General features: G+C 36.2%; 1 non-coding gene across 1 annotated transcript; it reads left to right on the forward strand.

Annotated features, from left to right (window-relative positions):
* Positions 1 to 6,179: 6,179 nt before the first annotated feature.
* Positions 6,180 to 6,286, forward strand: LOC121211859 (small nucleolar RNA R71). The gene has a single exon (XR_005907076.1). It is a non-coding gene; the product is annotated as a small nucleolar RNA R71 (small nucleolar RNA).
* Positions 6,287 to 12,462: the final 6,176 nt, after the last annotated feature.

Raw genomic sequence — 12,462 nt, forward strand, 5'->3', positions numbered from 1 at the left:
AGAACAGCTCCCACGGGACGGTGGTTAAAAGGGCCCGAATTGCATCAGCCAACTAAACTTATTCTACGGTAGCCCAGTCGATGCAGTAGCCCGCAATTAAAGGTCGGGCCTGAAGTATTTGGAAAAGTTCTTCTTGGGGCCCTCAGGGGAACTGAAGGAGAGGGTGACGAATTTCCGTGGTTGGACTCGTGGAAGATGACGGTCCCTTCCTCTTCTTCGAAGTAGGGACAACGGCCTTCTTTCCTTGTGAAGATGACATTATAAGCCTGTAATATAAAGAATAATAATAGGTAAAAGAATTTGAAAAAGTAAAAAGTCATGAATTTGAACTAACTATTTCAGCCAAAACTACTAATACGAAGCAAACTCAACCAAAATAACCATGAGAATGAGAATAGTAATGTAATGGGTATGAGGTTTTCCTAATCTCGATTTAGCACGGAATGTATGATAACTAACCTAAGAATTCAAATTAAATGATAGACATTGGCATGGTAATAGCATGAAAATAAACATAGTAATGTCATGGGTATGAGGTTTCCCTAATAACTCGATTTAACACGAAATGTATGATAACCAACCTAAGAATGCAAATTAAATGATATAATAATGAGAAAAATGAAAAATAGTTCAAAAGATATAAAGATTATGTTGATAATAAGCATTTGATAATAAGCATTTGAAATAAGTAAAATAGAAGTGAAAGAAGTAAACAAACGCTAGGGGAGAGAGATTGAGTGTCAAAAATGGAGTGGGAAGCGGCGCACGAGTGTGGTATGGAGGGCGTGTGGACTTGTAGGGGCTAGGGTTAGGGTTTTTGAATGGGGATGAAAGTGAATAGTGCAAGGTAATTATAGGTTTTGGGCCACACAGCTAGGTAACACACCCGTGTTCCCCAATTTCAGCCCGTGTGATTCGCGAATTTTGAATTTGGGCGCGTCTGACATTTAGTACACGTCTGTGTTCCTTAGGTGTGTGGGTGCATACGGCCGTGTCGTAAGGCCGTGTCTGGCGTTGTTCGCTTCTCCGACGCCCGTGTCAATCTAACAAGTTCGACCACGGGTGCTAGCCACGGGCATGTCGCACACTCGTGCTGTTTTAATAGGTTTGCCCACGGTTCCTCCACATGGGCATGTCACACGTCCATGTTGTTTTGGCAGGCTCGACCACGGCCATGTCGCATGGTCGTAGCTTTTTATCATAGCCCATGTTTGGGGAAACCCTTGCCTTATTTTCACACGGCCCTAAGCACACCCGTGTTCTTTGCCGTGTCTCTGTGGAAAACCTGTATTCAAGTGTTCTGTTAGTAAGTTAGATGTTTAAGACTAAATTTTAAAGAATTTAATATAGTTATTGCTCGGGTTGCCTCCTGAGAAGCTCTTATTTATAGTCTAAGCTCGACTTATCTCTCCGTTGAATGATCATGGTGGTTTGAGAAGTTTATACTCCTCATTCCTGCTATCAATCTCATCAAAATAAGGTTTTAGACAGGTGTTGTTTACCTTAAAAGTGCCGAACTTGAGGTGACTTACCTCAACTGTACCGAATGGAAAAATACTAAGTACCGTAAGAGGGATTTCTTCATTCGGTGTAGTTGTGACAATGTGAGGATCAGCGGCATCTAATAAAACTTTATCCCCAATCTTAAGTTGATTTGGAAAGGTATTGAGCTCGTTCTATCGTAGATTCGGTTTGTCAAGTGTTCTCAGTTTATGCGTCCGCCATTCATCTAGCTCCTCGATTTGTAGCCATCAATCGTCATGAATGGGTCCTCCACTATTGCTTGAGAATGGTTCATGTACTTTCTTCAGACTCATTTCCTGCAAAGAAGGTTGCACCATATTGTCAGTTTTAGTAGAATGGTTTAGACAATCACCTTTAATTTCCATTGTGTTGCCAGAATTGCGAGCTTCAAGGGTGATTGTTTCGTCTCCCACATGGAGTGTGAGTTCACCTGTGCCAACATCAATAATTGTTTTAGTAGTTGCTAAAAAGGGCCTTCCTAGGATTAAAAGAGTGTTGCTATCCTCCTCTATGTCTATAACAATGAAATCAATGGGAAATATAATTTATCGATTTTAACTAGCACATCTTCAATAATACCCCTAGGGAATCTTGTAGTTTTATCTGCTAATTGAATGCTCATCCTAGTCTGTTTGTGTTTCCTGAGACCTAGTTGCTTAAACATTTTGTAAGGCATGACGTTGATACTAGCCCATAAATCAGTTAATGCTTTATTAACATCTAAACTACCAATTAAGTAAGGAATCGTAAAACTCCCTGGATCTTTTAGTTTGTTTCGGTAGCTGATTTTGTAGAATAGCTGAGCACACTGCGTTTAGCTCCACATGCGACGCCTCGTCCAACTTCTGCTTATTTGCTAAAAACTCCTTTAAAAATATCATTGCGTTTGACATTTGCGATAGCGCTTCAATAAACGGTAAGTTAATGTGTAATTTTTCTAAGAGTTTAAGGAATTTATCAAATTGTTCATCTAAGTGGTCTTTCCTTGTCGCGTTGGGGTATGGAACACGAGGTTTATATTCAAAATGAACCATTTTGTTTTTATTTTGATCTACCTCACCTTGACCTTTACTTACCACAGTTTCTTGTCTTGGTTCTGGCTCAGGCTCAACAACTTCTTCTTCATCTTGAACATTAATCGCGTTGAGCTGTTCCCTTGGGTTAGGTTCAGTATTACTTGGCAAACTTGTAACGCCCCCACGCCCGAGACCGTCGCCGGAGTCGAGTATGAGGTGTTACTAAGCTTAATTTAACATTTTTAGAACTTTGGATTATTTGTTTCTACATTCACAGCTTTTAAGCTACTTGCGTCACAGTCACAAGAAAAATCATATCCTGAGTTACAAAACTCAAAATCAAGATCTGTAAATTTTTCCTGAATCTAGACTCATATACCTATCTACTAATTTTTTTATAAAATTTTTGGTGGGGCCAACTAGTACAGTTTATTAGTTAAAGTTACCCCTATTTCAGGACTTGACTGGTCTGACCTCTATTTACTACAAACCACATTTCTCTCTGTACAAAATTCATATGACTATGAGGTTTGTTTCTCCTAAAACTAGACTCAATAAGTATTCTGAGGATATAAAATACACCACCTAATTATATCTTCACTATTTATGGTGAATTTCTAAAGTAGGAACAGGGGATTCAGAAACTGCTATGACCCTATTTCACTAAAATTCAAATATCTTCTAACATATAATTCCTTTACCTGTTTCATTTGTTTCATGTGAAACTAGACATAATAAGATTCAATTTGATATGTAGTCCATCACTAAATTAAATTTCTATGAACTTTAGTAAATTTTCAAACTCACGTCAGTGTTGCTGCAGTATTCTATTTATGGCAAATTTCATCCCTCTTATGAGTTTTTATGCACTAAGTATCTTAATAATTTTCCTTATCATCAAACATAATCTAAACTTACCATTTTCATAATTTATCATTATCAAATATTTTCTCAACCATCCTGTCACCATATCATAAAATCATTTACACAAAATAAGTATATTGCTATACATGCCATACTTAAATTTACAAGCCATTTACCAAAAATCTTCCGGATAGTGTGACTGAGCCTTCGACCTATCCCGACTCCTGAACTGGCTTGTCCAAAACTACAATGAGTAAGAAGGAGAGAGTAAGCATAAATGCTTAGTAAGTTCATATGTAAATAATAAATAACATAACAAACAATCAAACTAATCAACATTAGCATATATCACCAACACACTTATCACATTTTTTAATCATTTTTCATCATCTTATTACCTTATCGTGGTTGTAATCAACACTCAACCCGAGGGTTAAATACATACCTGTCCAAAATATCCATTTCTCATCACTTACCAATACGTCTCTTTTCATCTCGAGTATTCCTCCATTTGAGTAAAACTTTACCCGTTGAACACATCGGAATATAATTCGGATACATGGATAATTTGCATATAAGTGCCACATATTCAATCAAGCAATCATGTAACCCGCCCATAAGTGAACTCGGACTCAGCTCAACGAGCTTGGGCGTTCACATCCATAAGTGAACTCGAACTCAACTCAACGAGTTCGGATGCCTAGTTATATCTCACGAACTCGGACTCAACTCAACGAGTTCGGACATTCGCATCCATAAGTGAACTCGGACTCAACTCAACGAGTTCGGATGCTCAACCATCCTAGTGACATGTCACTTGTATCCTAATCTATTCCTAAGGTTCAAACGGGCTTTTTTCCTCGAACACTTATCCTTGCCGTCTTCCGTAGAATGCCGAAATCAATACTCAGTAACAATTATATTTAACAAGTAGCTCACATAATTTACATATTATTTGAAATTAACCACAAAGCATACATTTCATAATAAAATTCAGCATAACATATAATTAACATCAATAACTTAAAAATAACCATTATGCTACATTATTTACACATGAACTTACCTTGGTACCAAAATATAAAGATTTTGCAATTTAGTCCACAATCTTTTCTTTTCCTCGATCGCGACTTGAATCTCGTTTCTTTTGATCTATAATGCCAAATTAATCTTATTTAATACATACATTCATCAAAACAGCATTTAATAGGAACTTTGGAAAAATTACACTTTTGCCCCTAAACTTTTGCATAATTACACTTTTGCCCCTAGGCTCGGGAATTAAACTTTATTCCTTATTCTTATGTTTTATAACATGCTGATCACTTTTCCCTTCTATGGCAACATCAAATTCTCTCTCTAACATATACTTGTGACTATTAGGTATTTTTACCGATTAAGCCCTTTTGTTAGTTTTCGCTTAAAACCGAGTAGCACAAGTTGTCTAACATAATTTAAAACCTCATATTCTATCATAAAACACCAAAATACACAAATTTCACCTATGGGAATTTTTCCAAATATGAACCTAGGTTGAATTATTGCTAGTATAAGCTTAATCGAGCTACCGGGACTCCAAAAACGTAAAAATCATTAAAAACGAGGCTAGAACGGACTTACAATCGAGATTGGAAGCTTGAAAAACCCTAGCCATGGTTTCTCATTGCTATATTCGGCCATGGGGTTGAAGATGAGCAAAATTGGCTTTTAATTTTGTATTTTAATTCATTTTACCCCTAAATGACCAAAATGCCCTTACTACTAAACTTTCCAAAAATTCCATCCATGTCCAATTTTTGTCCAAGACTTAGAAATTGGTAAAATTTCTATTCAAGACTTCCTAATTAATATTTCAAAACAATTTCATACTAGAAACTTCTAGAATGCAAGTTTTACAAATTATTCGATTTAGTCCCTAATTTCAATTTAAGCACTTTATGCATAAAATTTCTTCACGAAATTTTCACACAATCATGCAATCATATCATAGACCTTAAAATAATCATAAAATAATTATTTCTATCTCAGATTTTGTGGTCACGAAACCACTATTTCGACTAGGCCCAAAATCAGGATATTATAAAACTTCCTTGTGGTTGTTCGGAGATTAATTTGGAAAGCTGGCCTATCTGAGTTTCGAGCCCTTGGATCCACGCTTGTTGATTTTTAAGTGTTGTCTCGGTATTCTAGAAACGAGTTTCTAACACCGATATAAACTTGGAGAGCATTTCTTCAAGGTTCGGCTTCTTTTCCTGTTGGTAGGGTGGTTGTTGGTAGCCTGGAGGTGGTTATGGTATTTGATTTCCTTGACTACCCCACGAGAAATTGGGGTGGTTCCTCCAACTTGCATTGTAAGTGTTACTATATGGATTTTTTTGAGGTCGAGGATTATTACCCATGTAATTTAATTGTTCGTTATCCATGTTGTGGCCATAGGGTTGGTATTACGAATGACTTGTTCCACCTCCACTTGCTTCGTACTGCATTACTGGGTGAACCTGCAAAGAACTAAGAAAACCATCAATTTTCTTATTCAAGAGTTCTACTTGATTAGAGAGCATGATGACCGAGTCGACGTTATAAACGCCGGATGTTTTCGTTAGCTTTGTCCTCATGACTTGCCACTGATAGTTATTCAGTGACATCTCCTCTATAAACTCATAGGTATCTTTAGGTGTTTTATTATTGATGGTTCTGCCAGCAGCTGCGTCAACCATTTGTCGAGTCGAAGGATTCAGGCCATTATAGAACGTTTGAACCTGTAACCAAAGCGGTAACCCATGGTGAGGGCACCTTTTCAAAAGGTCCTTGTATCTCTCCTATGCATCGTAGAGTGTTTCTAAATCCATCTGCACAAAAGAAGAGATATCATTACGTAATTTAGTCATTTTAGCCGGCGGAAAATATTTTAGTAACACTTTTTTAGTCATTTGTTCCCAAGTAGTAATTGACCCTCGTGGTAATGAGTTCAACCACTGTTTAGCTTTGTTTCTTAATAAAAAGGGAAACAACCGAAGACTCATTAGAGACGCCATTGATTTTAAAAGTATCGCAGAATTCAAGAAGTTTGCTAAGTCAGCGTTGGGATCCTCATTCTGTAAACCGTCAAACTGAACAAATTGTTGTATCATTTGAATAGTGTTAGGTTTTAGTTCAAAGGTATTTACAACTACAGCAGGTCTAACTATGCTTGATTCAGTTCCTGTTAAAGAAGGTTTAGCATAATCATACATAGTACGTGGAGCAGGATTTTGATTAACCGCAATTACAGGAGGTAGCTGATTGTCTTTGTTTTCAGCCATCTCTTCGGTTGGGGGTTGAGCATCGTCCTCTTGTTCGTTCTCCGTGTATCTTAAGCTTCGCTTTATTTCTCTTTGGTTTCTACAAACTGTGCGATCGATTTCTTCGTCAAAAAGTAGTGGTCTTGACGGGTTTCTTCTAGTCATAAACTATAAAAATTAATAACTAATAATAATAAAATTAGATAAACTGCAAGAAAAATAAATGGCTAAAGTAATAAAAATTGAGCGTTCCTAATACCTTAGCTCCCCTGCAACGGCGCCAAAAACTTGATCGCGTGATTTCGTGATAGGTTTTAAATATTTATAATTCATCATTCTTGAAACTAACTATTATCACGATGTAGGCAAGTGTACCTATTGAACAGTAGTATAGTTTTAGTAAGACCGGATTGTCGAACCCAAAGGAACTAAAGGTACTAGTAATGATTGTCTTCTTATTATCTAGCCTAAAAATAAAGAGGTTTTTGTTTTAACTAACTAATTATCTAACTAAGAATTCACAGAGAATGGAATTGGAAAATTGCTTTTGGGAAAATCGATTGAATTAAGACAATACCTAAGGAAAAATCCACCTACACTTTACTTGTTATTCTGGCTCCAAATCAGACGATTTATTCATTTAACTTGTTTCGTAGAGATCCCTAAGTTATGTTATTATCCCTGTTCAAGACTAATAACGTCTAATCCCTAGAATGAATAATTGAGACCTTTCTCTATTAACACCCTAGGGTTGCATTAACTCGATCTATGGATCCCCTTATTAGGTTTCAACCTAATCCGACAAAATCTTATCACCCTATGTCTAGGCGCGCAATCAAATCTACTTAATTATGACAAATGTACTCTTAGACAGGGTCTATTCCTCTTCTGAATAAGAGTTTATATTGGATCAGTATGCTGGGATATCAAAAAAAGAATTAAGAACACATAACTAAGAACAAGTTAAATATTTATCATACAATTCAAAAAATAATAACAAGATTCGTCTTAGGTTTCATTCCCCTTAGGTATTTAGGGGATTTAGTTTATAACTAAATAAGAAAACATCTCAGAATAATAAAGAATACAAAACATAAAGAAAACCCAGAACTCTTGAAGGGGAAATTGAGGAGAGATCTTCAGTCTTGAGGTGAATCCGGCTTCTGAGATGGATCAATTGGCTTCCTCGGAGTAATTCCTTACTCCCTATTCTGTGCCTCCCTATTCTTCCTCCTATAGGGTGTATTGGACTCAACTTGTGCTCGGCAGGGACACGCCTGTATGAATCATTCTTCTGTAATGCCCCAGCACCCGAGACCGTAGCCAAAGTCGAGCACGAGATGTTACCGGACTTAATTCATTAATTAAATAGCTCAAACAATTTATTTTAAAATTTCCAGACAAGCTGGCTAACTACATCACAGTCGCTCAAAAATTCATATCTTGAGTAACGAAACTCAAAATCCAATTTTGTAAATTTTCCTTAAAACTAGACTCATATATATACTTACTAATATTTTTATAGAATTTTTGGTCAGGCGAATTAGTACAGTTTATTATTTAAACTCTCCCCTTTTTCAAGGTTTGACTACTCTAACCCCTGCGTATTGCAAATCATATATCTCCCTGTAAAGAGTTTCAATGACTATTCTATTTATTTATTATAAAACTAGACTCAATAAGGATTTTATACATGTAATGTAAAACTCCTGATTGTTTTTTTACAATTTATGGTGAATTTTTAAAGTCAGAACAGGGGATTCAAAGATCACTCTGACCCTGTTCCACTAAAACTTAAATGTCTCATAAAATATAACTCATTTACCTGCTCCGTTTCTTCTATATGAAAATAAACTCATCAAGATTCGATTCCATAACTTATTCATCATTTAATTCACTTTCTAATATTTTTAGTGATTTTTCAAATTCACGTTACTGTTGTTGTCTGATTCTGTTTTGTGGCAAATTTTACCTTTCCAAGGATTTTCAAGGTTTAGTTAAGACATAAAGCATACATGTTATCATGTATAAACTTGATTAGCCATTCCAATAGCTAATCATTCTCAAACATTTCCATTCCATCCATGGACATACCGTAAGATTATACACACAAAATGATTGGAATGCTATACATGCCATATTTCCAAAAATTTTCAAGTCATTATACCGTGATTGTCCAGTGATAGTGTGAGCGTGCCTCCGACCGTCCCGATCTCCAAATTGACTTGTCAAAACTACAAAGAATGAAAAGGAGGAGTAAGCATAGATGCTTAGTAAGTACACATGCAAATAACAAATAACTTAACAAAGCAATTATACCAACCAACATTAGCATAATATCACCAAAACATGTATCACATTTCTATTCATCATTCATCATCTTACCATATTATTGTTGTTGTATCAAGTCTCAACCCGAGGGTTAAGTACATACCTGTCCAAAGTGCCCATTCCACAATACTTACCAATACGTCACTTGCATCTTGAATATTCTTCCATTTCACTAGAATTTTACCCGTTGAACACATCGGAATATAACTCGGATACATGGAAAGTTTGCACATAAGTGCCACATATGTCGCCAAGCTAACATGTAACCCGCCCATAAACGAACTCGAACTTAACTCAACGAGCTCGGGCGTTCCCGTCCATAAGTGAACTCAGACTCAACTCAACGAGTTCGGATGCCTAGTTACATTTCACGAACTCGGACTCAACTCAACGAGTTCAGACGTTCGCATCCATAAGTGAACTCAGATTCAACTCAACGAGCTCAGATGACTAGTTACATTTCACGAACTCGAACTCAACTCAATGAGTTCGGACATTCGCATCCATAAGTGAACTCGAACTCAACTCCACGAGCTCGGATGCCTAGTTACATCTCACGAACTCGGACTCAACTCAACGAGTTCGGAACTCAACCATCCTAGTGACATGTCACTTGTACCCTAATCTATTCCCAAGGTTCAAACGGGATTCTTTTCAATTACACATTTCGATCGCCTTCTTCGGAATATAGAAATCGATATTTACTAACGTCTCATACTTATTAAATTATTCACATAATTTGTGTATTACCAAATAATAATTCAAAAAGCACAATATTTCATGATAATAAATATCACATCATAAAAATATCATTAAATCACTTAAAATAAAAATTATGTTACCTTATTTACACATGAACTTACCTCGATACAAAATGAGAATAGTCGAGCCTATTCCTCGTAAACTTTATTTTTCCCCCGATCTTGACTCGAATCTCTATTCTCTGGATCTATAATACCAAATTAATTTATTTAATACACACATTCATCAATACAGCCCCTAGTACGAACTTTGGCAAAATTACCATTTTGCCCCTAAACTTTCACATATTTACACTTTTGCCCCAAGGCTCGTAAATTAAACCTCATCCTATTTCCTTATATTTTATGACATGCTGATCATTTTTCCCTTCTATAGCAACATGAAATTCACACTCTAACATGTACTTATGAATATTAGGTATTTTTACCGATTATGTCATTTTACTCGTTTTTACGAAAAATCACTTAGAAAAAATTGTTTAACACAATCTCAAACTTCATATTCTACCATAAAACATCAAAATTCATACATGTCATCCATGGGTAAAATTTTAAATATAAACCCTAGCTCAAAATATTGGTAGAAATAGGTAAACTGAGCTACGAGGATTTCAAAAATGTAATGAACATTAAAAACGGGCATAGAAATCACTTACAATCAAGGCATAAAAGTGTTGAAACCCTAGCTATGGTGGAGAACAAAATTCAGCAGCAACTTATGAGGAGATGATCATTTTTGTGTTATTTTTCCCATTTTATTTCATTTAATATCCAAATGACCAAAATGCCCTTCCTTACTAAACTTTCAAAAATTCCATCCATGTCCAATTTTTGTCCATAAACTTAGAAATTGGTCAAATTCTATTTAAGACCTCCTAATTAATATTTCAAAGCAATTTCATACTAGAAACTTCTAGAATGCAAGTTTTGCAACTTATTCAATTTAGTCCCTAACTTCAAATTTAGCACTTTATGCATAAAATTTCTTCACAAAATTTTCACACAATCATGAAATCATATCATAGACATCAAAATAATCATAAAATAATTATTTCTACCTCAGATTTTGAGGTCCCAAAACCACTATTTCAATTAGGCCCTAATTCGGGTTATCACAACTCTCCCCCCTTTAAGGATTTTTGTCCCCGAAAATCTTACCGATAAACAAGTGTGGGTATTGATTCCTCATAGTTTCCTCGGGCTCCCATGTAGCCTCTTCTACCCCATGTTTTTTCCACAATACCTTCACGAGAGCGATACTTTTATTTCTCAGTTGCTTGACCTCCTTAGCTAAAATTTTAATCGGTTCTTCATTGTAAGTCATATCCGATTGTAACTCGATTTCTGTCGGTGAAATCACATGTGAAGGATCAGAACGATACCGACGTAACATAGATACATGGAATACATCATGGATCTTCTCTAATTTCGACGGTAATGCTAACCAATACTCTACCGGGCCAATTCTTTCAATTACCTCATACGGTCTGATGAAACGTGGACTCAACTTGCCTTTCCGACTGAATCTAAGAACTTTCTTCCACGGAGACACTTTAAAAACACTTTATCACCAACTTGAAACTCGATCTCTTTTCTCTTCAAATCTGCGAAAGATTTTTGCCTATCTGAAGTAGCTTTCAAGCAGTCTCGAATCACTTTCACTTTTTTCTTTAGTTTCCTTGATTAAATCAACTCCATAATTCTGGTTTTCTTTGAGTTAGGTCCAATACAGCGGTGTCCGGTACTTGCGACCATACAACGCTTCATAAGGTGCCATTTTCAAACTCATCTGATAACTGTTATTGTAAGCAAATTCCACCAACGGTAAGTACCTTTCCCAACTTCCTTGGAACTCCAACACGCAACATCTGAGCATGTCTTCAAGAATCTGAATTACTCTCTCTGATTGTCCATCAGTCTGTGGATGGAAGGCAGTGCTAAAATTTAACTTTGTACCTAATGCTTCTTGCAGCTTTTGCCAAAATTGTGAAGTAAACCTCGGATCTCTATCCGAAATAATCGACAAGGGTACTCCGTGAAGTCTAACAATCTCACTAATATATAATTCAACTAAGGTACTCTGTGAGTCTAACAATTTCACTAATATATAATTCAACTAACTTATCAAGAGAATAATCAGTGCGTACCGGAATAAAATGGGCTGATTTAGTCAATCTGTCGACTATCACCCAGATGGCATCTTTCTTCTTCAGAGTTAACGACAATCCTGATACAAAATCCATAATAATTCGATCTCATTTCCATTCAGGAATCATGATAGGCTGAAGTAGACCCGAAGGCACCTGATGTTCAGCTTTTACTTGCTGACAAACCAAGCATCGCGATACAAACTCGGAAATATCTCTTTTCATTCCGTTCCACCAATACATTTGCTTCAAGGCATTGTACATCTTTGTACTACCCGGATGCATAGATAAACAACCATTGTGTGCTTCGTGCAAGATCCTCCGAATCAACTCATTATTTTTCGGTACACAAATTCGATCTTTAAACATCAGACAACCATCAAAGCTGATTCTGAAGTCTGATCTTGTATCTGCCTCACATTGTTTTCTTTTAGCTTGTAATTCTTTATCACTTCTCTGAGCTTCATAAATCTCTTGTAAAAACATCGATCTTTTCTTCCAATTTCTTGTCTCAGACTCTGTATTTTTCTTCTCTTTA

Source organism: Gossypium hirsutum, chromosome A12 (genome assembly GCF_007990345.1).
Source record: "Gossypium hirsutum isolate 1008001.06 chromosome A12, Gossypium_hirsutum_v2.1, whole genome shotgun sequence".
In the NCBI taxonomy this organism is placed as follows: Eukaryota; Viridiplantae; Streptophyta; class Magnoliopsida; order Malvales; family Malvaceae; genus Gossypium; species Gossypium hirsutum.